Here is a 25,115-nt window from a genome sequence, read left to right as displayed (position 1 = left end):
TTCCAAATTAATTATTTCTTTCTAGATTTAATCATACTGTATACAGCCCTCAGTTGCCCTCTAAGCGACTTAAAAAAATTGAAGAGTAGAGCTTTACCAAATGTCTCTGAATGATAAAGGGAAGTTAGCCCACCCTATAATTAGGTTTTGTAAATATCAAGTCAAAGGTCAGAGCAAAGGTCATCTGATTTCTGCCTTTTGTGAAGAAAACAAGGGATTGTAGTCACTATGGCTGATTTCAGAATAGTAGTAAAGATGAAGTCATTGCTTTCTTTCTAAACAGAAACTGTAAAATGAAATAATTTGGAACAATCACAGAAATAATTACATTAATATGAATAGCAAATAACAAGTGATAATTTGTGTAGCATTTACATATATTGTGACCCTTGGTTTTAGGCCTTGTGCAGTGTTTTTCTCTGTCAGGTACATGATGCTGGAAGAGCAGCTCTCCAGGAGACCTCTGATGACATCATGTCACTGTCCTCTGAGGCCACAACACAGCTGCCATGCCACACACTAGCTCAAAACACACAGTGGGGCATAGCCAAAACATTCACAAAGTAAAGAAATGTCAACTTTCTACCTTTTAGCATTCATTTGCCTGAATTAACCAACTTTGTGCAACATATAAAATCTAAAGCCCATGTGAGAGATAAGACAGAATTATTTACATTTCTGCTGAAATTAAGAATGATGAAGTAGAAACTTATTACTTTTAAAACCAAACAATGAATCTAAATATGTGTATATCAATCAAATGATGAGTTAGGACTTCATCATGGACTGGAGAGGAAAATTGGATGACCAACTATCCTGGGTTGCTAGGGACTGAGAAGGTCTCTAGGATGTGACACTTTCAATTTTAAAATTGAGACTATCTTAGGCAAACTGGAAAAAGTTGGTCACCCTAGCTGGAAGAGATCTTTTTGGCTATGTTGCCCAATTATCTTATCTTGCAGCTGAAGAAAATAAAGATTATGGAAATCATAAGATCCCAGCAGGATTGTTTTTCTCCCTAATTCTTGTCAATGTCTTTTCTTTTCCTAGTTTCTCAGGTCATGTATTAAACTTAGACCACAGGATCATGCAAATGGCCCTTATTAGGTGGGCCTAGGGGGTAAGCATGGGGTTAAGTGACTCCAAGAGTGCCTGTCCTTCTCAGATCTGAAGGTCACTTGGCTGACTATGGGAATGCCTGGCTGTCTTCCAGGAGAGCAGAGAATGCCTCTATCAATAGTTTGAATACTGTTCTGCAACTTTCTGAGTGACACTGCAAAGTACCAAAGAGAGAAGCCACACAGGGGGAAAATGGGCATCTCAGTCTGCTCTGGCAGCTGTAACAAAATACCATATACTGGGTGGCTTATAAACAACAGAAATTTATTCCTCACAGTTCTGAGGCTGAGAAGTTCAGATCAGGACATCTGCTGACTCAGGTGAGGGTCCCCATGCTGGTTCATGGATGGCACCGTCTACATGTCCTCAAATTGTGGAAGGAACTAGCTAGCACTCTGGGACCTCTTTTATAAGGGCACTAATCCCATTCATTGAGGGCTCTGCCATCATATCCTAATCACCTCCCAATGGCCCCACCTCCTAATATCATCATCAACTTAGGAGTTAGGTTTTAACTTATGAATTTCGGGGGGACACAAATGTGCAGATCATAGCAACTGGGTTCTGAGACTTGAGCATGTCAGGGATTCACAGCGTTTCAAATATGTGGGCAGGTTGCTGACACCTGTTCTTCTGGGTCCTAAGGAAAACAGAAAATGTGATTAAATAATTCAGCCTGATTTGGGGGCTTTATTTGTAATGACTCCTAGAAGGATTTGCCTTGCAAAATAAGGACCATGGAAAGTAATAAGTACTTAAATGAATGAAGAGGCCGAGTGAGAGGTGTTTTATAGCTGCGTGTGTTGGGGTGGGCGGGGCACTGAAGGAAGAGTTAAATGGTAAAGTACTATATAGACTGCTTTCAGTGTTTTCCTCAAATTATTCCACAGAGATGGTTGCTTATACCAGAAAGAAAATGAGAACTACTACTAATAAGACTTCATTTTTATTCATCAAAGAGAATAATTACAGAACTGAAGAAGAGAGAGCAAACATGGTAAAAACATAGTACAAACAAGATAAAACATACTCAAAGCAGAATAGATGGAGGCAAAGGTCGTCAAAACTACTAAGAACCCAGGTATGTGGTTATTCTTTATTAAAAAATAGACCTATCTCTGTTATTCCTATTTTGTCTACTGAATGTATTATCCTATCTCAATCCACTGAACTCATCTTTAATTCTCAGCCTGAATGCTGTTCCCTAAAGAAAGTCTTCTCTAACCTCCTGATTCTATTTTAGGTCGCCCTATTAAATGCCTTTAAAACACTGTATACTTTATCATAATGTGATACAAAAATGAAACTTGGCATGAATTAAACTAAATTACACTTATAATAATTTAATGTCTGTATCCCTGCTAGACTATAAATTTATTTATTTTTTTGAGGCAGAGTCTCACTCTGTCGCCCAGGCTGGAGTGCAGTGGTGCGATCTCGGCTCACTGCAAGCTTCACCTCCCTGGTTCACACCATTCTCCTGCCTCAGTCTCCTGAGTAGCTGGGACTACAGATGCCCGCCACCATGCCTGGCTAATTTTTTTGTATTTTTTGGTTGAGATGGGGTTTCACCGTGTTAGCCAGGATAGTCTACATCTCCTGACCTCATGATCTGCCCGCCTCAGCCTCCCAAAGTGCTGGGATTACAGGCGTGAGCCACCATGCCCAGCCACTATAAATTCCTTACAGTCAGAGACCATGCCTTTTTGGTCATTGTTGAAGCTCCTGGTACATAGTAAGCACTTGATAAGTGTTGTTTGTTGAACTAATGAACCAATCATTTGAAATGAGTTCAAGTTTTCAGATTCTGTTGTATAGATCTGTAATATATGGCAAAATCAATAAAATGTATTATACCCCAAAACATTTCTGTGTGTGTACAGTATTCTGTTAGGAGAACAAATTCTATAAAAAGACTACTGAATCCAAATCTTGGCTCTTATACTATCTCTGAAAAGTTACACCTGTAAGCCTCAGTTTTGCCATTTACAAAATGGTATTGTGTCAGCTTCAAAAGTTTCCTCTGAAATTTAGTGAAATAACGAGGATGGACATTAAGCATGATATCTGGAACATGATATATTTTCCACAATTATTAGGTTAATTTGAATAATTAAAAATTTAAAAATACTCAGATGCCCCAAACTTCTCAAGATGGTGAAAAATGTATGTGACTAGAGAATAGAATGTAGTCTTAGTTGTTCTATTGAGTCATTGTGTGACATTAGGCAAATTACAAGTATCTCTGGGAATTTCTTTATTTACAAAATGAGATAGCTAAACTGTCCTCTTATGATCCATCGTGAGAAAAAGGGTGTTGTGGATGTCCTAAATTTATATAAAATTGAATGTTTATATGGTAATTTTTTCTAGCCATATCTTTTATTAGGTTCTTGAAAGGGATTGAATTGCAAGTCAGATTACTGGGACGCAGACTCTGAGATGGAAATTAATGTGCAGGAAGTACACATTACACAGAATAAAACACTCTTAGGGTTAACATCTATTGGAGAAGGGAAAGAAGAAACAGGATTGGGCAAAGAGAGAAGTTGGCTGTAAGCAATCAGCCAAACTTTCTATGTTGAATATTTTGCTAGATTGTTTTTAGGATAAACATGATTTCAGCATGTTATAATTTAACAGAGAGTATGGTGGAAAACTATGTACTATCTTCCCAGTGTCCCTCCCCTGTGAATTGCTCCTTCCTTCATTCAAACGGTGCCATTTGATGCTGTGTTCTTATAGACTTTACTATTGGCAAAAACCACAATTACTTTTGCACCAACCTAAAACCTTGTCACAATATTGCTCCAGGGTTGAGTAAAAACATAAATGGTCAGTTTGAATCAGTTTTTAAATTTCCCTGGGAAAGACAGTCAATCTGTTGATAGAAGCCAAAATGTGAAAGTCAGGATGTGGCATTGCTTATTATCTCTGTGAGTGAGGAGGCCTTGATGGAACTCAAAACCTACCCATGCACATTACAAACTGAAAAAGGAATTCAATAACTAAGGAGTCATAACAATTCCAAATGTATATATGCCTGATAAACTCTAAACAATAGAGTTTCAAATTGCATGAAGCAAAATTGATAGAAATAGAAGCAGAAATATATAAATCCACAATCATAGCTGGAGAACTCAATACTCTCTCAATAATTGAGAGAACAAAGAGATATAAAATTAGTAAAGATATAAAAGACATGAACAACACTATCAACCAACTTAAATGAATTGACATTATAGAACGCTTCACCCAACAATAGAAGAATATATATACTGTTTAAATATACATGGAACATTCATAAAGGTATGTCATATTCTTGGCTATAAAAAATTTAAAGAGATTTAAAAGATTTGAAATCATACAGAGTGTATTCTCTGACCATAATGGAATTAAGAAAAAAAAAAATCCATAACCGAAAGATATGTAGAAAATCAACACATATTTTGGAAGGTAAACAATACATCTCTAAATAATCTATAGGTTAAAGAGGAAGTCACAAGGGCAATTAGAGAGAAAAATATATGTGTAAGTAGATATACTTTTTGTTGTTGTTGTTAAAGAAATGGCATCTCCTCAGGTTGTCCAGGCTGGTCTTGAACTCCTAGGCTCAAGTGATCCTCCCACTTCAGCCTACTGAGTAGCTGGGACTACAGGCATGTGACACTGTGCTCAGCTTAAGAAATATTTTAAGTTGAATGAAAACAAGAACCTAATGTATCAAACATGGGATGCATCTAATGAAGTACTACATGTGTAATTTATAGAATTAAACACTTACATTAAGAAAGAAGAAAGATATGAAATCCATGATGTAGATGTTAAGAATCTAGTAAAAGAGGATTAAATTAAGTCTCAAAGTAAACAAAGAAAAAAAATAAAAATAAAAGTAGAAATCGAAAAAATTAAAAACCAGAGAAAAATAGAGAAAATCAATGAAACCGAAAATAGATTATTTCTTAAGATCAATAAAATTGATAAACCTCTTCCCAGAATGAGCACGGGGCAAAAAAAGAAAACACGAAATTATGAATATCAGAAATGAAAGAAGGAACATTACTATTAATTCTATAAACATTAAAAGGATAAGGGATTATTACAAACAACTCTATATATTCCCACGTATTTGATAATTTAGATGATATAGGTAAGCTCCTTGAACGACAGAAACTATTGAAGCTAACACAAAAATAAATAGATAACCTTAACAGTCCTGTACCTATTAGAGAAACATAATTTATAGTTAAAAACCTTTCTATTAAGCATTTAGAAAAGACATAGCAAGTCTACACAAACTCTTTCAGAAAATAGAAGAGAGAACACTTAACTTATTTTAACTTGATAACAGCACCAGACAAAAATATAACAAATAAATAAAACCAAAAGTCAATATCCCTCATGAACAGATGCTCAAATAATCAAGAAAATATTAGAAAATAGAATCCAACAATATGTAAAAAGGATAATATGTTATGACCAAGTGGGGTTTATCCTGGAAATGCAAAACTGTTGTAACATTTAAAAATCCATCATTGTAATTCATCAAATCAGCAGACTAATGGAGAAAAATCATATAATTTTCACAATGGATTTTAAAAAAGCATTTTACAAAATTCAATTTTCATTCATGGTTTAAAACAATAGCAACATTAGCAAAAATTCTCAGTGAACTATGAATACAGTGAGACTTCATCAATCTGATAAAGGTCATTTATGAAAAGCATTACAGCTAATATCATACTTAATAATGAATAATGAATACTGTTTTCCTGGGATTGGGACAAAAGCAATGATGTCTACTTGCATCACTCCCATTCAACATTATACAAGTGATCCTGATTAGTAGAGTAAGACAAAAACAATAAATTCTGGATGCATGGAATAGAGTGAATAAATCTCAAATGTATTATGCTCAGTGAAAGACGTCAGACTCAACAGGATGCATACTGTAGGACTGCATATGACATTCTGAAAAAGTTAAAACTATGGGGAAAGAAAGTAGATTAGTGGTTGCCAGGGCCTGGAGCTGCAAGTAGAATTTTGCTATAAAGGAGCATAGGAGAGTTTTGAAGGGTGATAGAATTATTTTATATCTTGTTTATGATGGTTACATGACTATATGTGTTTGCCACATAACTAATAGATTGGTACATGAGAAAGGATATATTTTCCTATATGTAGATTACCCTTGATATGCCTCAGAAACAAAAGAAAATCCCACTTAAAGAGAGAAACCAATGTGGGTTTGTCTTTGAAATGAAATTCTGGTGGTGTTTTTTCCTGTGGTTGTGATTTTTTTTCCGGAAATCCGGGTTTCTCTCTGAACTTTTGGAGTTTAGTTATTTAAAAAATAATAATTTTATCTGCTTTTGATAAACCGTGGAAGAGGGCTACCTGGATATATTCTATGCATTACCTGAGTCATTCAGGATCTTTTAAATGTAATCTCTATACTTTTCCTCATGCAAGTTCAAATAATGTTTCTATCACCTGTGACAGACTGTCCTGAGTAATGCATGGAAATAGGCACTTGCACAAGTAACTGTATACACGGTTGTATGAGAAGTGCTGTAAGAGCAGTAAAAATGGTGTGGAAGCAGACAGCTGAATGTGATTAAGTCTGACTGGGATCTAGGCAGTAATTGAGTTGGCCTCAGAGACTTTCTGCACTAGAGTCTGGGGAAGCACATCCTAGCTTGAGAAAACACATTTGAGAGCACATTGCAGAGGACAGGAATAAATGGATGCATGGATGACAGTACGTGATGTCTTCAGGGATAAGAGGTGCAGTGGACCTAAAAAGTGAAGAGACCATCAAACCAGGTAAGTGGTGGAAGATGGACTTAGAAAGGTAGACTTTTACCAGATAATAGAGAGATCCTTTCTGTGCTCAACATTTTAACTTCATTTTATAAAGAGTTTTATAAATAGCAGGGGAGTGGCATACTCAGATAAGAATTTCTGAAAGATATTTTCAATGCAATCTGAGGAATTATCAGAGAGGCTTCTTGAAATAGGTCAGTTGGGAATCTGTTACATTAGATTAGAAGGTCTGCAGATGACTATGCCCTACATAGACAGAAAGGGTGTAATGATATTGATGTTGTTATGATTATAGCAGTTACCACTTTCCCCACTCCTTGTGAGCCAGGCATTGTACTAAAGTACTTCAAATACATTATCTTATTTAATCTTGACAATCATATAAAGTAGGTATTATTATGTCAATGTAGTAGCCAATTATTTTCCGCTTAGTCCATGTGGAGGGCCTGACCCCACTGCCTTTCCCACCCTACCAGAGGTGGTGATATTATTAGGGATAAGCGTGTGTCCTGGGCTATCTAACAGGTGTATCCTTTTTTTCCCTTGGTTAGCAAATGGCGAGGGACAGGTAGATAGCTCATTTTATACATTTGGATTTAGTCCCATGAATTTGGTGGGAATTATCAATAAGAGAAGATAAATTGTATCTGCTTTTGATAAGAAGAGATGGATGAAAACTGGCTGGAATCATTTGTTAGTTGATATTAATTCTACAGCCCTGAATTTCCCAATGAATTTTCCTTGAATATTCATCCTGATAAATACTCTGTGAAAAAGTATTCTGTTTTACGTATTAAATGGGAAAGCATTGATTACTGTATTATCTCAGAACTTAGTAAAGGGACTAGAAATCTTGCAGTCAACAAATCTATTTAATTTTGTTTAATCCAGCTTTCTCAAATGTATGTAAAGAAGTTACTCTTTTTACACATGTATTGACTAGTACCTACCACATTTTGGCAAATACAGTTGTAGGCATTTATCTGCCTAACTATAGTTAAACCGTTCAAAATTTTAATAGCAGGATAAAAGGCACTCTTGTCTCTAGTATCTCTTGAGGTTGCATTTCTTAGTCTTTTCCCTGAACACTTATAAAGGTGCAGATCATGATCTGAAAACGAAAGAAAATGTTAAGAGCCAGGGGCATGTTTTGGTCAATTTGGATTTACACATTTCCATATAACAGTATTCTGCTGCCTGCCAGAGACAGTAGAATCCATCACCTGACAGCTGTGGAGAGCAGTATCTCATTTGGCTTACCACTGTGCCTGAGACTCCCCACAAAAGAGACCCAAACATATTACCTAAGGAAATGAGGGGTCAGTGAGTGATAATGTGAAGTAGAAGAATTCACATTCTCATCTGCACAGTCACCCGGGGGTCTCGTTTTTGAATCTAGAATGTGAAACGAACTTTGGAAATAATTGAAAAAATGCCCAGTATGCCCAGTACAATGCTGGGTTGGTAAATACAGCAGTCAAAACGTATGACCACTGTTGTGTCATCTCTGTCTTCATAGAGCTTTCTTATTGTAGCTTCAAGTAATGTCTCTAAGAAACTTTTTTTTAAGTTATAATTTACCTCAAATTCCCTTCCTTATAATATTTAATGAAATGACACATAAAATGCAAGGAAACTGAGTAAAAGAAGAGCAACATGGCTTCTAAAAGAGAAAAGTATTTTATAAGACATAAAAGCAGTTTCATGGAGAAGGTCATCAATGGTGGCATTGGTGACTAACATAGGATCTGAAATAATACCAGTAATAATTAAAAACATTTCTTTCTGAGACCTTTCAAATGCTGAGGAACTTTTCTCTCCTCAGGAAATTCACTGTTTTTTGTTGATGACAAACTGGTGTAATAAAAACAAAGACACACTGAAATGGAATTTTTACAATTGTGATTCTTAAAAAACTTAATATTGTGGAAAAAGTACAGTACACTTTTACATACCCAAGCTATCTTATTTTAGCACTGTTTTGCAAACCATTGAAAAGGCTTAACAATCAATCCATGCTAAAATTAGTTCAAAACATGCATGCTCAGAATGAATTACATTGAAAAGACTCTGGAACTCTAAAACGATTTTAGTTTTCTTAATTTTTCATGTAGAAAAACCCACAAGTGGTGTTCCTCATTACCTGGTTTAGCAGCTTTTTATCTATAGAAGTGTTGAAAATTATAATAGAAACTTATAGAAGATATATATATCTTAGAGATGATGGTGATTTTGAAACTAGACAATGTGTAGGACAGAAAAGACAACAAGCAGTATTTCAGGAGCAGATATAAGCTCTGCTCTGAAAGAGTTTACACATTATTGGGGAAGGTGGGGGTGAAGAGGATAGACTTATATATACCTGAATACAATCAAGGGCATCATGGAAGGAGAATGAAAACCATCTATATGGCTTATGCCTATTTTACTACTGATATGGTTTGATTCTGTGTCCCCACCCAAATCCCTCTGGAACTGTAATACCCACAAGTCAGAGGAGGGGCATGGCGGGAGGTAATTGAATCATGGGGGTGAACTTTCCTCTTGCTGTTCTCATGATAGTGAGTGAATTCTCACAAGATCTGATGGTTTTCAAGTGTGTCATTTCCTCCCCTCGTGCTCTCTCTCGCTCTCCTGCTCTGCCACAGTAAGATGTCTTTGTTTACTCTTCACCTTCTGCCATGAGATTGTAAGTTTGCTGAGGCCTCCCAGCCATGCTTCCTGTTACGCCTGGGGAACTGTGAGTCAATTAAACCTCTTTTCTTCTAAATTACCCAGTCTCCGGTAGTTCTTTATAGCAGTGGGAAAACAAACTAATACAACTATTCACTGTTGTCATCAATATAACATTACCATTCCAGAATGCTCTTGTCCTAGAAGATAAAAGTTACAAATAACTTTATTGTTCATTTAAGAAACTTTCTGGAAGACCCATTGTATTAGGCTGTTTTTGTGTTGCAATAAAGAAATACCTGAGACTGGGTAATTTACAAAGAAAATAATTGACTCAGAGCTCTGCAGGCTGTGCAAGCATGGCTGTATAAGCATCTGCTTCTGGTGAGGGCCTCAGGAATCTTACAATCATAGCAGAAGGTGAAGGGGGAGTAGGTGTCACAGAAGAGTGGAAGGAAGAAGAGGAAATGCCATACTCCTTTAAACAACTAGATCGTGCAAGAACTCACTATCGTGAGGACAACACCAAGCCATTCCTGAGGGATCTGTCCCTATGACCCAAACACTCCCCACCAGGCCCTCCATCTCCAACATTGGGGATTAATTTCAACATGAGATTTGGAGGGAGCAAGTGTCCAAACTATATCACATGTCAACTCTATAATGGAAAGTATTAAAGACAGTTTGTACCCCAAGATCCTCAGAACTACTCACTTCAAAATACCTGTTTTGCTGTGGTTACCAATCCTTAATGATCACATGAAGCCTCTCTCTGGATTGTAACCAAGTCCTTACACTGAAAGATCCACTTTAAACCAGACTCTAAAATCTCAATAGATATCCCAACTTTTTCCTTTCCCTTCTGAGAAGCTACTAGAACTGTCAAGAGACAGTGTCTCTAAAGAGAGACAGCATCCTCCTTTACCACAGTTGAGTTTTCTTATCAACAGATTGTTTTGGTAATATTTTGGATATTTTTCAGAGCCAACATTCAACAATCTTGGGCCCCAATGAGATCCAGTCAAAATGAGGACTCCTTAATTTTCAGTTTTGACTTGGACACAGCCATTCCCTTGTGACCCTTAGAGCCTCCCCCTGAGTGCTCTATGACCTAATTCTGAGCTAAGTCACATATTGGGTTGAACTTTGGTTTCTTTTCATTGTGCTCTGCCAATGTTAACTTGTTTTTCCTTCTAGGAGTAAAAAACCCTTTTTAGGATTATCTGATCATATTTGAAAAGACTGATATCCTTGGTGGAAATTTGCCTTATTATCAACAACATAGTATTTGTCTATCTCTGTCTATGATTTAAGTTTTGTTCTTTCCTCTTTCTTAAGATATTTAGAAATAATTATTACCAGCCTTTTTACTGCAGGGGCTCAGGCTGCTAGTGATAGTGTCTGCAGAGAAAATGTCATAGCAGAGCAAAATACTTCTGGAGCAAGGAGTTGATGAAAATAAAATAAATATGGAATGACCAACTTCATCATTCATTCTTCTGTCCTTCTTCCTCCCAGGGGAGATGGTTTTCTTCTCATGCTGTCCTAAGGGTAGAAAGGTGAAAACCTGAAACCCTTTCCTAAGGGAATAACAGAAAATGGTGAACAATAGTTGCTGGGGGTGGTACTGGGAAATATCTGTGTCTTAGTCTACTCAGGCTTCCATTTAAAAATATCATACTGGGTGATTTAAATAACAGTACATTATTTCACATGGCTCTGGAGGCTTGGAAGTTCAAGATCAGATTGTCAGCATGGTTGGGTTTTAGTGAGGGCTCTCTTCATGGATTGCAGATGGCAACCTTCTTGCTATATCCTCCAGTGGTGGGCTGGGAGAGGGAAGGAAGATCTCTGGTCTCTTATAACAGGGCAGTAATCCAATCATGAGGACCTCACCCTTATGGCTTTATATAAACAGAGTAAGGGAGATTGAAGAATAAGATGGAGAATTTGTATGTTTCAGTGATTCAGAACTAAAATAAGTAATTTTAGATAACAGATGGTTTGCTTAAAATTTATTGAAGATTTTAGGCATTTAGAAATAAGGAAATATTTCTAAAATTGATTGCACACTTTGCTGCCCTCTTAATTAGAGACAGCCAAACATCTAACCTGTTTTTGATGACTCAAGGTCATCATTATGCACGTTGATGATTATTTTGTAAAGCAATGATGCACTCAAGAGCCATCAGGAAATACAAGACTGCTTACTTCTACATGATTTATCCTATACTGCTATGATTCTTGTGTTTGTATCCACCGTTAATTGTCTTTCATATTGCAGGCATTCCATACACAATAACTTTTTTCATTTTTATACTATCAATGTATAGTATATTGATTTAAGTAGGTCCTCTCCCTAATAAAATTACGTTGCTTATAGTCTGCTGTGGTCTTGGAACCCATAAAGACAAGGTGTTAGAAGTGTACATAAAGTGAGAGTGATTAAGTTCTAATTGGGTAATGTATTAGTCAGGGTTCTCTGACGGGGTAGTGTATTAGAGGGACAGAACTAATAGGAGATATACATATATATTTAATAAACTCCCATATATATATGGGAGTTAGATGTAGAAGATGTAGAACTTTATAAGTTTCAGTGATTCAGAACTAAAATAAGTGATAAAGCTCCAAAATGATCCATATATATGGGAGTTTATTAAGTATTAACTTACATGATCACTAGGTCCCATGATAGGTTGTCTGCAAGCTTGAGGAGCAAGGAGAGCCAGTCCAAGTCTCAAAACTGAAGAACTTGGAGTCCAATGTTCCAGGTCAGGAAGCACGCAGCATGGGAGAAAGATGTAGGCTGGGAGGCTAGGCCAGTCTCACCTTTTCAGATTTTTCTGTCTGCTTTATATTGGCTGGTAGCTGGTTAGATGGTGCTCACCAGACTAAGGGTGGGTCTGCCTTTCCCAGCACACTCACTCAAATGTTACTCCCATTTGGCAACACCCTTACAGACACACCCAGGATCAACACTTTGTGTCCTTCAATCCGATCAAGTTGACACTCGGTATTAACCGTCACAGGTAGGTAGATAAATGAGTGCCCTAGCTCACAGGATTTGGTGACTCTGACTTTGGCTACTCTTCTTACCCCTGTGCGCACAATCTTATTTCAATTAGGTGAAAATTAACTGATAGCATGCTCCTGATAAGTGAGGTGCTATTGAAACAGGAAGAGACAAATTGCACTGTGATTATCAATTTATTAGCAACGTCATGGCCATCCTGTAAAGGTGAACAGCTGCCTGCTGCTCCATGCACAGTTTCATGTACCAACTTGGAGATGAGCCTAGTATCCCTTTCCTTGGACCATTAGCCCAAGTTTTCATTTTAGTCTGTGATTTTTTTTGTTATTTTAATGATACAAATGATGGTGGCAAATGCATTAATTTGACACCATTATTAAACCTCAATAACAATTTCTCCTTTTTTGAGTCATTTCCCAGTCGCCAGAGTATTTTCCTAGGTATATTTTTCTTGATTCACACCACCATCTTCTGTGGCAGAACTGCCCACAACCCACAACCTGGCATTCAGTCAGGGTCATTTATTTTCCTAGAGGCTGTACAGGTTCTCTCTTAAGCTCAATGTCTCTGAGATCTTTTGTGTCGATGAGGCAGCCATAACAGACAGCTGTAGCAATTGTCCTACTCAGATGTCACAGATATGCTAATTAAAAAACTGAGGAAAAGGCACACAGTTTGAAAGTCTCCATCAAAAATAAACAGCTAACAAAATAAAACAAAACTTGCTGTACATGCTTGTTTAGAAGCCTCTGGGGAATTCTCAATGAATGTATGTCTATCTCGTAGAAGCCTAGCTGCATTCTTCAGTAATATTTTAAATAGTCTCAGCGTAAATGTCCTCCCACAAAAGAAACAATTGTAAGAAGGAAAGCCATTTCTACTTTGGTGTGTTTTTCAGTTAAAACCCTGAGCCTTCACTTCTGTAATGCAGTGCATCCATTTAGTGCATGTCTACTCTCTCTTTTGTGAAGGAATGTTTCTTTTATTATTTTTAAAATCAGTACAAGGGAGAATCAAAGAGGAGTTGTGGATCTTGCACTAAGATGGTGTATTACTTTGTTTTTACACTGCTGATAAAAACCTAACTGAGACTGGGCAACTTACAAAACAAAGAGATTTAATGGACTTACGGTTCCACGTGGCTGTGGAGGCCTCACAATCATGGAAAAAGGTGAAAGGCACATCTGACATGACAGCAGACAAGAGAAGAGAGCTTGTGCAGGGAAACTCCTCTTTATAAAACCATCAGCTCTCATGAGACTTATTAATGATTATGAGAACAGCACAGGAAAGACTTGCCCCCATGATTCAATTACCTCCTACCAGGTCCCTCCCACAACATATAGGAATTCAAGATGAGATTTGGGTAGGGACACAGTCAAGCTATATCATTCTGCCCTGGCCCCTCCCAAATCTCATGTCTTCACATTTCAAAACCAATCATGCCTTCCCAACAGTCTCCTAAAGTCTTAACTCATTTCAGAATTAACTCAAAAGTCCATAGTCTAAAGTCTCATCTGAGACAAGGCAAGTTCCTTCTGCTTATGAGACTGTAAAATGAAAAGCAAGTTAGTTATTTCCTAGATACAATGCAGGTACGGGTGTTGGGTAAATACAACCATTCTAAGTGGGAGAAATTGGTCAAAACAAAGGGGCTACAGGATGCATGCAAGTTCAGAATCCAGTGCAGCAGTCAAATCTTAAAGCTCCAAAATGATCTTTGACTCCATGTCTCACATCCGGGTCATACTGATGCAAGAGGTAGGTTCCCATAGTTTTGGACAGCTCTGCCCTTGTGACTATGCAGGGTATAGTGACCCTCCTGGCTGCCTTCACGGGCTGGCATTGAATGTCTGTGGCTTTTCCAGGTGCATGGTGCAAGCTGTTGGTAGATCGACCATTCTGGGGTCTGGAGGACAGTGGCCCTCTTCTCACAGCACCACCAGGTGGTGCTCCAGTAGGGACTTTGTGTAGGGGCTCTGACCCCACATTTCCCTTCCTCACTGCCCTAGCAGAGGTTCTCCCTAAGGGCCCCCCACTGCAGCAAAATTCTGCCTGGGCATCCAGGCATTTCTATACATCTCTGAAATCTTGGCAGAGTTTCCCAAACCTCAATTCTTGAATTCTGTGCATCCACAGGCTCAACACCACTTTGTGTGTGTTGGGCCAAGGCCTGGGCTTCCACCCTCTGAAACAACAGCCCAGCTGTACCTTGGCCCCTTTTAGTCATGGCTGGAGTGGCTGGGACACAGGGCACTAAGTCCCTAGACTTCACACAGCAGAGGGACCCTGGGCCCGGTCCATGAAACCATTTTTTCTCCTAATCTCCAGACTCATGAGGGGAGGGGCTGCCACAAAGGTCTCTGACATGCCCTGGAGACATTTTTCCCTTTGTCTTGGTGATTAATATTTGGCTCCTTATTACTTATGCAAATTTCTGCAGCTGGCTTGAATTTCTCCTCAGAAAATGGATTTTCTTTTCTATTGCATTGTCAAGCTGCAAATTTTCCAAACTTTTATGCTGTTTCCCTTTTAAAACTGAATGCCTTAACAGCACCCAAGTCACCTCTTGAATGCTTTGCTTAGAAATTTCTTCTGCCAGATACCCTAAATCATCTCTCTCAAGTTCAAATTCCACAAATCTCTAGGGCAGGGACAAAATGCCAACAGCCTCTTTGCCAAAACATAACAAGAGTCACATTTGCTCCAGTTCCCAACAAGTTCCTCATCTCCATCTGAGACCACCTCAGCCTGGATTTCATTGTCCATATCATTATCAGCATTTTACTCAAAGCCATTCAACAAGTTTCTAGGGAGTTCCTAACTTTCCCACATTTTCCTGTCTTCTTCTGAGCCCTCCAGCTGTTCCAACCTCTGCGTGTTACCCAGTTCCAAAGTTGCTTCCACATTATTGGGTGTCTTTTTGGACGTGCCCCACTCTACTGGTACATATTTACTGTATAAGTCTGCTTTCACTTTGCTGATAAAGACACACCTGAGACTGGGCAATTTACAAAAGGAAGAAGTTTAATGGCCTTACAATTCCATGTGGCTGGGGAGGCCTCACAATCATGGAGGAAGGTGAAAGGCATATCTCACATGGTGGCAGACAAGAGAAGAGAACTCGTGCAGGGAAACTCCTCTTTCTAAAACCATCAGATCTCGCAAAACTTATTCACTATCATGAGAACAGCACACAAAGACTTGCCCTCATGATTCAATTACCTCCCACAGGGACCTCCCACAACATGTGAGAATTCAAGATGAGATTTGGGTGGGGACATTGCCAAATCATATTTCATGGCTTGCCCTGTTCGAAATCCCATCCATCTGAAGTAGCTCTACACAGTCAACGTCTTTCTTGAGCTCCTACTATGGTCTGGACACTGTTATAGGTGCTGGATCTTCAGCAGCGAATCTGAGAGATAAAGCATGGTGGCTGGAAATGCTAACAGATTATCCTAACCTGTGATAGGGTCAGGATATGCTACCCCAAAATATGGTACTTTGGCAGTTGAGAAAGCAGCAGAAGCAGGAAAGTCACTCTCGTCTTCCTTTCTGCCCTTCTCCTTTGAGGCAGGTTATGAAACATAGGACGTATTTTCTTTTCTTTTTGTTTTTTTTTTTTTTTGAGACAAAGTCTCGCTCTGTCACCCAGGCTGGAGTGCAGTGGCACGATCTCGGCTCACTGCGAGCTCTGCCTCCTGGGTTCACGCCATTCTCCTGCCTCAGCCTCCCAAGTAGCTGGAACTACAGGTGCCCACCACCACGCCTGGCTAAATTTTTTTTGGTATTTTTAGTAGAGATGGGGGTTTGCTGTGTTAGCCAGGATGGTCTTGATCTGGGAAGTATTTTCTGAATTTCCCCTAAGCAAAACAAAAATCCTTATGTGAACAGTTCCCTCGCTATATTTGAAGGAAATGAACCAGAGACACAGGGACACAGGAAAGAATCTGAACAAATAGGCTTTGTTAAGTTTCTCCCATTTTATCACCATTAGATCATATTCCCTTTGTCCAATAATAGTTCTCCCAAACTGTCCATTCTTCATCAAACCTAGCACAACGAAAACAAAGGTTTACCCATTTCTTTGGGTCTTTTTTCTTACAAAGGTTCTCATGTAAAACTTACATTAAATACATTTGTGTGCTTTTATTTTTATTTTATTGAGACAGACTCTGACTTTGTGCAGGGGTGTCATCTTGGCTCACTGCAACCCCTGCCTCCCGGCTTCAAGCAATTCTGCTGCCTCAGCCATCTGAGTAGCTAGGATTACAAGTGTGTGCCACCACCACTGGCTAATTTTTTGTATTTTTAGAAGAGATAGGGTTTTGCCATGTTGGCCAGGCTGGTCTCGAACTCCCAACCTCAGGTGATCCAACTTCCTTGGCCTCCCAAAGTGCTGGGATTACAGGCGTGAGCTACCGTGCCCAGCCTGTGTGCTTTTATTAATCCGTCTTTTGTTATAGGGGCCTTAGGCATGAACATAGGACAGTTGAGGAAAAGATTTTTCTCCTCTCCTACCCCTATATTGCATAGATAAGTATAAAGATACATTTAGTCATGTGGTAACATTTACAGGCAGGACACCCCAGAATCAAAACATCTTGTTTCTTTTTTTTTTTGTCTCCAATTTTACATTGGTATATGAGAGAGAGCCTAGGAGACGGACAAGATTGAGATTTTATTGGCATCATATTTTTATGGGCATCAGGGCTTATTTCTTTCTCCTTGAGGATATGCACCAATAAATTTTAAAATGTAGTTTAACTGTGGATTTTGAGATGGGGCTGGGCTGTGGTGGAAAGATCATTAGGGTCAGCGGAGAAGAGTAGAGTTCCAGATTTGAAAGACTATGTGATTTTGGCCCAAGACCACAGGCTTTGGGATCAGACAGATTCTATTTGTATCCAGGCTTTCTGACTTCCTAGCTGGATGACCACATTTCTTAAACATTCTGAATTTTGATTTCCTCATCTGCAAAACAAGTATTGGTAGAATTTATAATTCTATTAAGTATAAATTAAATGAGATTTATACAAATAGGTCTAGTACTTAAGTGCTATATTAGTACAATAAATATTAGGGTTTTTTTTTCTTTCTTTTTCTTTTTTTTTTTTTTGAGATGGAGTCTTGCTCTGTCACCCAGGCTGGAGCGCAGTGGCGTGATCTCGGCTCACTGCAACCTCCACCTCCCAAGTTCAAGTTATTCTCGTGGTTCAGCTTCCCAAGTAGCTGGGATTACAGGCCTGTGGGACCACACGCTAATTTCTGTATTTTTAGTAGAGACAAAGTTTCACCTACCATGATGGCCAAGCTGGTCTCAAACTTCTGACCTCAAGTGATTTGCTACCTCGGCCTCCCAAAGTGCTGGGATTACAGGCATGAACCACTGCGCTCAGCCTAGTTACTTTTTTGGTTATTAACTAGCTGGGTGATTGTGTGTGTGTGTGAGTGTGCACGTGCATGCATGTGTCAACTTTCAAATTCTCTGGGCATTAAGAGGTAGGCTAGATAATATACTGTCTAATTTCCTTCCAGCATTATTATTCTGTGACTATGGCAGTATAACCTATTATTTACAGAAAGGAGTCATCTGTTATATAAGTCAAGTGGCTTAGGGGTGCAGTCTCAGAATTGATCTTTACCTTGAAAATCCATGTAAATTTGTGCTTTTAGGTTGAGTAAAGATTAGAGGAAGTGCAGTATATATTGTTAAGCAATTTTTTTTTGATTATGATAAAATTCTGTGCTGGAATTACTCTGTTGTGATTGTTCCTTCTATGTAAAGTGTATGTAAAAGTGGTAAAAATTTAGTGTTCTCAACTGGGATATGAAAATACATATTATATTTCTCATTATTAAACTGAAGCCACATGATTTAGAATACAGAAAAGATAAGTGTAAGTAACACCACGGATTGGACTACTTAAAACTTTTAAATGGTTATACATAATCGATGGATATATTGTACTTAAGCTTAAGCCAAGAGGGTGCTCACCCAGTAGTTTAAGGCATCAATACTCTAACAGTATTTATTATGAATAAAAAAGTTCCTCTCACCCTCTTACTTTACAATATAATCCATGAAAAATCAAGTGATTCTTTTAAGAGAGATGGAAGCACTTATGAAACATTGTAGAGTTATGTGCATAACTATTTTGAAGCAAACACAGAGTTTAAAATGATAGGAAATACATTGATGTGTAATTCCAGGGGCAATCCTAAAGCAAGGATTCAAAGAAGCATGAGTGGAGGGGGTAGAAGGAAAGGGGGTAATTCATTTGCTTCTCCCTTTTCCTGGCTGGTTATGCCTGATTAAGAGGAGCTGGGCATGCTCACAGTAATGAGTAAGGAATGGGACTGTGTCAATTAACATTAGAGCAGTGGTCCTCAACGTTTTATGCATTCAGCATTGAGAAAGGGAAGGATGCTACAGAGATGTTCTAAATCTGGCTTGTACCGGTTCCTGAGAGCAGATGGTTAAATTTTCAGGAATCTTGTGAGTCAGTTATTAAACAGTCATTATTAAAAAATAGGATGGGTACGGAAGCTCATGCCTGCAGTCCCAGCACTTTGGGAGGCTAAGGCAGGAGTACTGCTTTGAGGACAGGAGTTTGAGATCAGCCTGGGCAACACAGTGAGACCCTGTCTCTACAAAAACAAAAATAAAATAAAATAAATTATATTCATATACACTTAAATAAATAATATTAAAACAAAGGCAATACATACTCAAAGCTCATCACTTCTTAATTTTTTACTACATTTTACTTTATGCTATTATTTATATCTATTGTTGCTATAAGTGGTGGAAATACTGCAAAATAGTATGCTACTGCTCATCTCCTTCCAACTCTTCATTCAGTGGCATTATACTGGCAGCTTGAAATTGACCGTTGTAGAAGTATCAAAGCCATAGAAATTGGCAAATGCTACAAATCAGGACTTTCTTTTCCTTTTTTTCTATAGAGCTGGTTGATAAACATTTACCAGCACACCATTGAATATGAATAAGAGTGGAGTTTTAAATTTGACTGAACTGAGTTTAGAAAAAAACACTTATTAGAAATTCAAATATACACAAAATAGAAATAATTTCATTAAGGATACCCATGTACTGTTTCCTCATCTTCATACTCATTAACATTTTGCCAATCTTGCTTAATCTGTTGCTCCCACTGTTTTTTTGAAGTATTGTAAACTGAACTTCAAATATTTTCTAGTTTTTATCTTAAAATGCTTCAGCACACGTCTCTAATGCTTTGGCACTTAAAAAAGATATAACCACAGTTTCATTATTATACCAAATAATATTAACATTAATTTCATGATATTCTTTCATACTAGTCCATGTTCAAATGCCCTGATTGTTTCAAAGTGTCTTCTTAGAATTGGTTTGTTTGAATCAGGAGCCAAACATGTGAACTGGTCTTTTTAATAACCGAAAGAGGCTAGAAAGTTATAAGATCTGTCTGTGATGTCATTAAAGAGCAGGAAAGGCAGATTTGACAGAATCTAGTTCAAAGTAAGGATTAGAGAAAAATAAAACTGTTTCATGTTTATGGCCTACTGAGATCAGACTCTTCAATAAGCTGGCTATACAAAGAACACAACATGTTCTATGCCCTAAAGAGTTCACAGTCTAGGGCAGTAGCGGCACTTAACTTTTTTGGGGTCACGGACCCCCTTGAGTGTGGATGAAAACTGCCTGCATGTGCACACCCACACTTGCACACAGAATTTTGCATGCAACGTGAGTTTTGAAACCCACAAAACTCATCCTGAAGCCAATACAACCAGCGTTAAGACCCAAGATATGGAGGAAAAGCAGGTGTGTAAATAATTAGCATCCAAAGCAACATTGTTAGAGCCAAACATACACCAAGTGCTATTGGAGCACAGAGCAAGACAGTGGCTAATTTTGCCCAGTAACAGGGAAAATGACATTGAAAATGGTGTTGGACATTTTGCTTAAGAGATTGTCAATCAGCGATGGTGATTAGGGCTGCGTGCCAAAGATGGGTGTGAGAAGAGATGGTGGTAGGAGGTCAAGAGCCACATGAAGAAATTTGGTTTTCATTTGCCACAATTTTTGCAGGGCTTTAAACTGGGCAATGATATGATCAGATTTTCATAGGAGAAAGTTCAATGGAGCAACAGTAAATGGCAAGGAATTTCAAGTGGAGAGACTGGACAGAATGAGGCCTGGCAGCAGCTATTATAATAGTCAAAGTAAAGGATGACGGGGCCTGGACTATGGCATAATCAATGAGGTCAGAGAAGAGGGAAGGATTTTAGGAAGTATATAGGAGGTGAAATGGTATGGTGCATTCATGTAGATGGTAAAGGAAAAAGAGAAATCCATGAGACTAAAATTTCCTAGCTTTTAAGGCATGGTAGAGAAGAAATGCCATTTACTAAAAATAAAGAATATAGGATGCATAGCAGTGGCCAAGGAGGGAAAGGGGACAGAAAAAGGCTGTGGGTTTTGGGCATGTTGAGTTTGAGGCATCTGTGGAACGTACAGGAAAGAATTCCCAGGAGGAGCTAGAAAGCAGAGTCCCTCTAGGAACTGATTCAATACATTAGATGCAGGCCAAGTCTAGTTTGGTGTCATTTATGGTTTAAAGTCATTTATGGTCAGAGATAGATCACAATTCAATTCAGAATACAGTGAACCTTTAGGAATTCTCTATAGCCAAAATTTTATCCTCCAAAACTTTACTCAAAAAAACAGCTAGATTCAAAAATTTCTCTCTCTCTCTGGTCCGATCTGCAGATCTTTCCATACAAATATAATCATATCTCTTTCCTACTTAAAATCTTTTACTAGCTTCTCATTACCCCAGGACAAAGCTCAAACTTTCTTTATCCTCTTCCACTTATCATTATTACTGTTTTTCAATGTGGATGTTAATTCTTCCTAGGACTGTTCCTAACACCTGAGGGCCAGGTCTCAGTGAAGTAGAAAGTATTGTAATCAGCTTCTTACTTATTTACATTCCTTTCTACTAAGCACCTTATTTCTGGGTGCTAAGCACCTCATCATTTACTGATTTAGACGATAGTGCTGTGGAGTGGAATTGAAGGCCTACTGTGTGCCAGGCAGTTTGACAGGGGTTGAAGCTACAATGGTGAGAGAATTGAAGTACGTATAAGCTCCAAATTACCTTGCTACAATTATGTATGTTGTCTTAGAAAGATTACAATGCTAAACATAGTTTTTAGGCTTACGATACTCATGCTCCTGACAGTTTCTCATGGGTTGACTGTACCATTCTTTTTGACTGTAAAATTGCCTCTGTTCACTCCCAAAAGACTACATTTTTAATTTGTCAGCAATATGATATTCTTATCAAAGAATGAGAAATGGGGCTCTAAATCAAGCATCTAAGATGAAGGTGAGAAAGAAAGCATAGAAACTGGGTGAGAAAAAAAAAACAATGTGTAATTTTTACATTGGAAAGGCTGGGCGTGAAATGAGCAAAAGAACAGGCCAATCAAGTCATGTGAAATTCTGTGCTGTGCTGTGTAAACACATCATGAGAAAAGTGCTAATCTAATGCTAGGCATACTATGAAAATCTGTCAGTTCAAAACTATGCTCCATCTTCAAGAGACTAGAGCTTTGCATTTCTTGGAAGCATTGATCAGTGTAAGTGCAAGTCGATCAAGGCTTTTGCATTTGCATTTAAATGTTAATCAATCACAATTTATTAAAAATTTAAGGCAACAGTGAGAATGGAAAAAAGTGTGTAAGTCTGTGCTTATGAAAAAGAAGTCAAGCTGAGATCCATTTTGAAATGACTTGAGAATTGCATAATGTGTGAAATGTCAGAGAGCCATCTGGACAACAGACACTGGTCGTGGTAATGATGAGCCGGGGTTCAGGGTGGGACAAATGAACATTTATTGACAAATCTCTGCTTTGCAAGATGAGAAACAAAGCGTCTTTCCATGATGTCTGGCCGTATAACAGTGCATCCTAGCTTTCCTTTTTTTTTTTTTTTTTTTTTTTTTTTTTTTTTTTTTGAGGCGGAGTCTCGCTCTGTCGCCCAGGCTGGAGTGCAGTGGCCAGATCTCAGCTCACTGCAAGCTCCGCCTCCCAGGTTTACGCCATTCTCCTGCCTAGCTTTCCATTAATCATTCCACAAATAGATATAGTAATAATTATTATCATTTTAAATGTTTTAGTAATGCCATTTAAAAGATATATTTCTTTTATTGTGGTAATGAACATATAAGATAAAATTTATCATTTTAACCATTTTTATACTTGCAGATGTGACATTAAGTATATTCACATTGTTCTGCTACCATCACCACTATCCATCTTCAGAATTCTTACATCTTCCTGAACTGAAACTTCTCATATTACTACACAATAACTTCCTAATTGCCCATTCCTTCCAGTCCCTGGAAACCACTATTTAACTAGCCATCTCATGTAAACAGAATAATACAAAATTTGTCCTTTGGTAACTGGCTTATTTCATTTAGCATAATTTCTTCAAGTTTTATTTATATCGTAGCATGTATCAAAATTTCTTTTTGTTAAGGCTGAATACTATTCCACTGTACATATTTGCTACATTTTATTTATCTATTTATTCATCGATAGACATTTGGGTTACTTCCACCTTTTGGCTGTTGTGAATAATACTGCTAAGAACATAGGTGTACAAATATTTGCTCAAGTCTCTATGTTTACTTTTTTTGGGTGTATATCTAGTAGTGGAATTGTTGGATCACATGATAATTCTATGTTTAGTATTTTAAGGAACTGCCATGCTGTTTTCCACATGGGCTACTCTATTTTACATTTCCATTAGCAATGCACAAGCGTTCCAAAAAAGATATTTTAAAAACTGAAAGTTAATAGTAAAACCACTGAAAAATATTGGGAAGGAGAGCTAGGTTACAGAAAGCTAAGTGAAAGAAAGTTAACCTGTTTCATTCTTACCTTTTAATGTATCTAAACCAGAAGAGCTTCTTAAGTGATGAGTACTGAATGATTTTTCAGATATGTCCTTCTATGGATCCCCTATACTTTGTGGAAGGTATGAGTGTGGTATGGAAGGTGGGCTCTGAGGGTATCAGGCAGGGACTGGGGCTTACAGTTTGCAGCCTGGAGCAGCCTCCCCCATTTACCCAAGTGTGCCTTACAAATACTTTCATTTTCCATATGGGCTAATATATGAAAAAGGCTAGGAAATGCTGCACTGAACTATAGGGGCAAAGTTAGGATTAAAATCTGTAAGAGATGCAAAAGCATAAAATATTTATTCAACAGAAAAAGCTAATGAATGGTTACTCTGTTCTAGGATCTAGATCTGACTGGGGATAGCTGGGAGATACTGTGGGGTAAATAAGATAAATAATTATACTTTCAAAAAGCTTGGTTTCTTGAAGCTTCACCTTCAAGGACAAGCAAATAAGCAGTTACAGTACAGCATGGAAAGTAATTCATTGGGCGAAGGGGAACCACAAAGTGTTGTATATAGCCACCAGCCCTCACCTATTTTGATCTCGAGATTGAAAGGCAGAGCTCTCTGAACTCTTCTCATTTTCACTGTTACAAGAAGCCAAATGAAATATCTGTTTCTCATTTTGTGGGATGTGGATGTTCAGGATACCTTAGGCATGTCAGGAAAGAAATAAACTGCCTGGATTAAGTAGAGCTGCTTATTAAAATTTTTAGTAGTGTTTGATGGACAAAGTGTCAGGATTTATAAAAAGCACTTGCATTATAATTGAGAAAAGAATTATGAAGACTCAAGGAAGCCATCCCTGAGAACTTCTCATGTCTGAACTCCAGGCTGAGTTGGGCTCTGGTTCTCCCTGCCCTCAGCACCCTAGGTTCATTTCTTACAGAAGCACTTATCACCCCGTACTGTCATTGTCTGGTTACTTACTGTGTTAGTGTGTTTTGTGCTGTTATAACAGAATACCTGAGACTGGGTAATTTATATAGAACAGAAAATAATTTTCTCACAAGTCTGGAGCCTAATTAAGTTCAACATCAAGGCACCAACATTTGGTGTCTGGTGAGGGCCTTCTTGCTGCGTCCTCCATGGCAGAAAGCGAAAGGGCAAGAAAGCAAGTTAGCCGAACACCTTCTGAAGTCTCTTTTATAAGGGCTTTGATCTATTCATGATGGAGAAGCCCTCACCACCTAAACACTTCCTAAAAGGCCAACTTCCCAACACTGTTGCATTGGAAATTAAACTTCCAACACATTAATTTTGGAGGACATATTCTGACCACAGCACATACCTAAATCTCCCACTTCACTCTATGTGTAATGGAAGCAGGGATTCTCAGAAATATTTCTGGGAATAAGTAAGTAGAGCAGTAACACAGCTATAAAACAACTGGGACCATTTATATGAAGCAGCCAAGATACTCACAATAACTTGGAGAAACGGCTCTGGAAAAGTAGACATTAAGTCTTCATTGTT

The sequence above is a fragment of the Trachypithecus francoisi genome, unplaced genomic scaffold, assembly GCF_009764315.1.
Source record: "Trachypithecus francoisi isolate TF-2019V2 unplaced genomic scaffold, Tfra_2.0 Lachesis_group0, whole genome shotgun sequence".
Classification (NCBI taxonomy): Eukaryota; Metazoa; Chordata; class Mammalia; order Primates; family Cercopithecidae; genus Trachypithecus; species Trachypithecus francoisi.
This window is presented reverse-complemented; position numbering follows the sequence as displayed.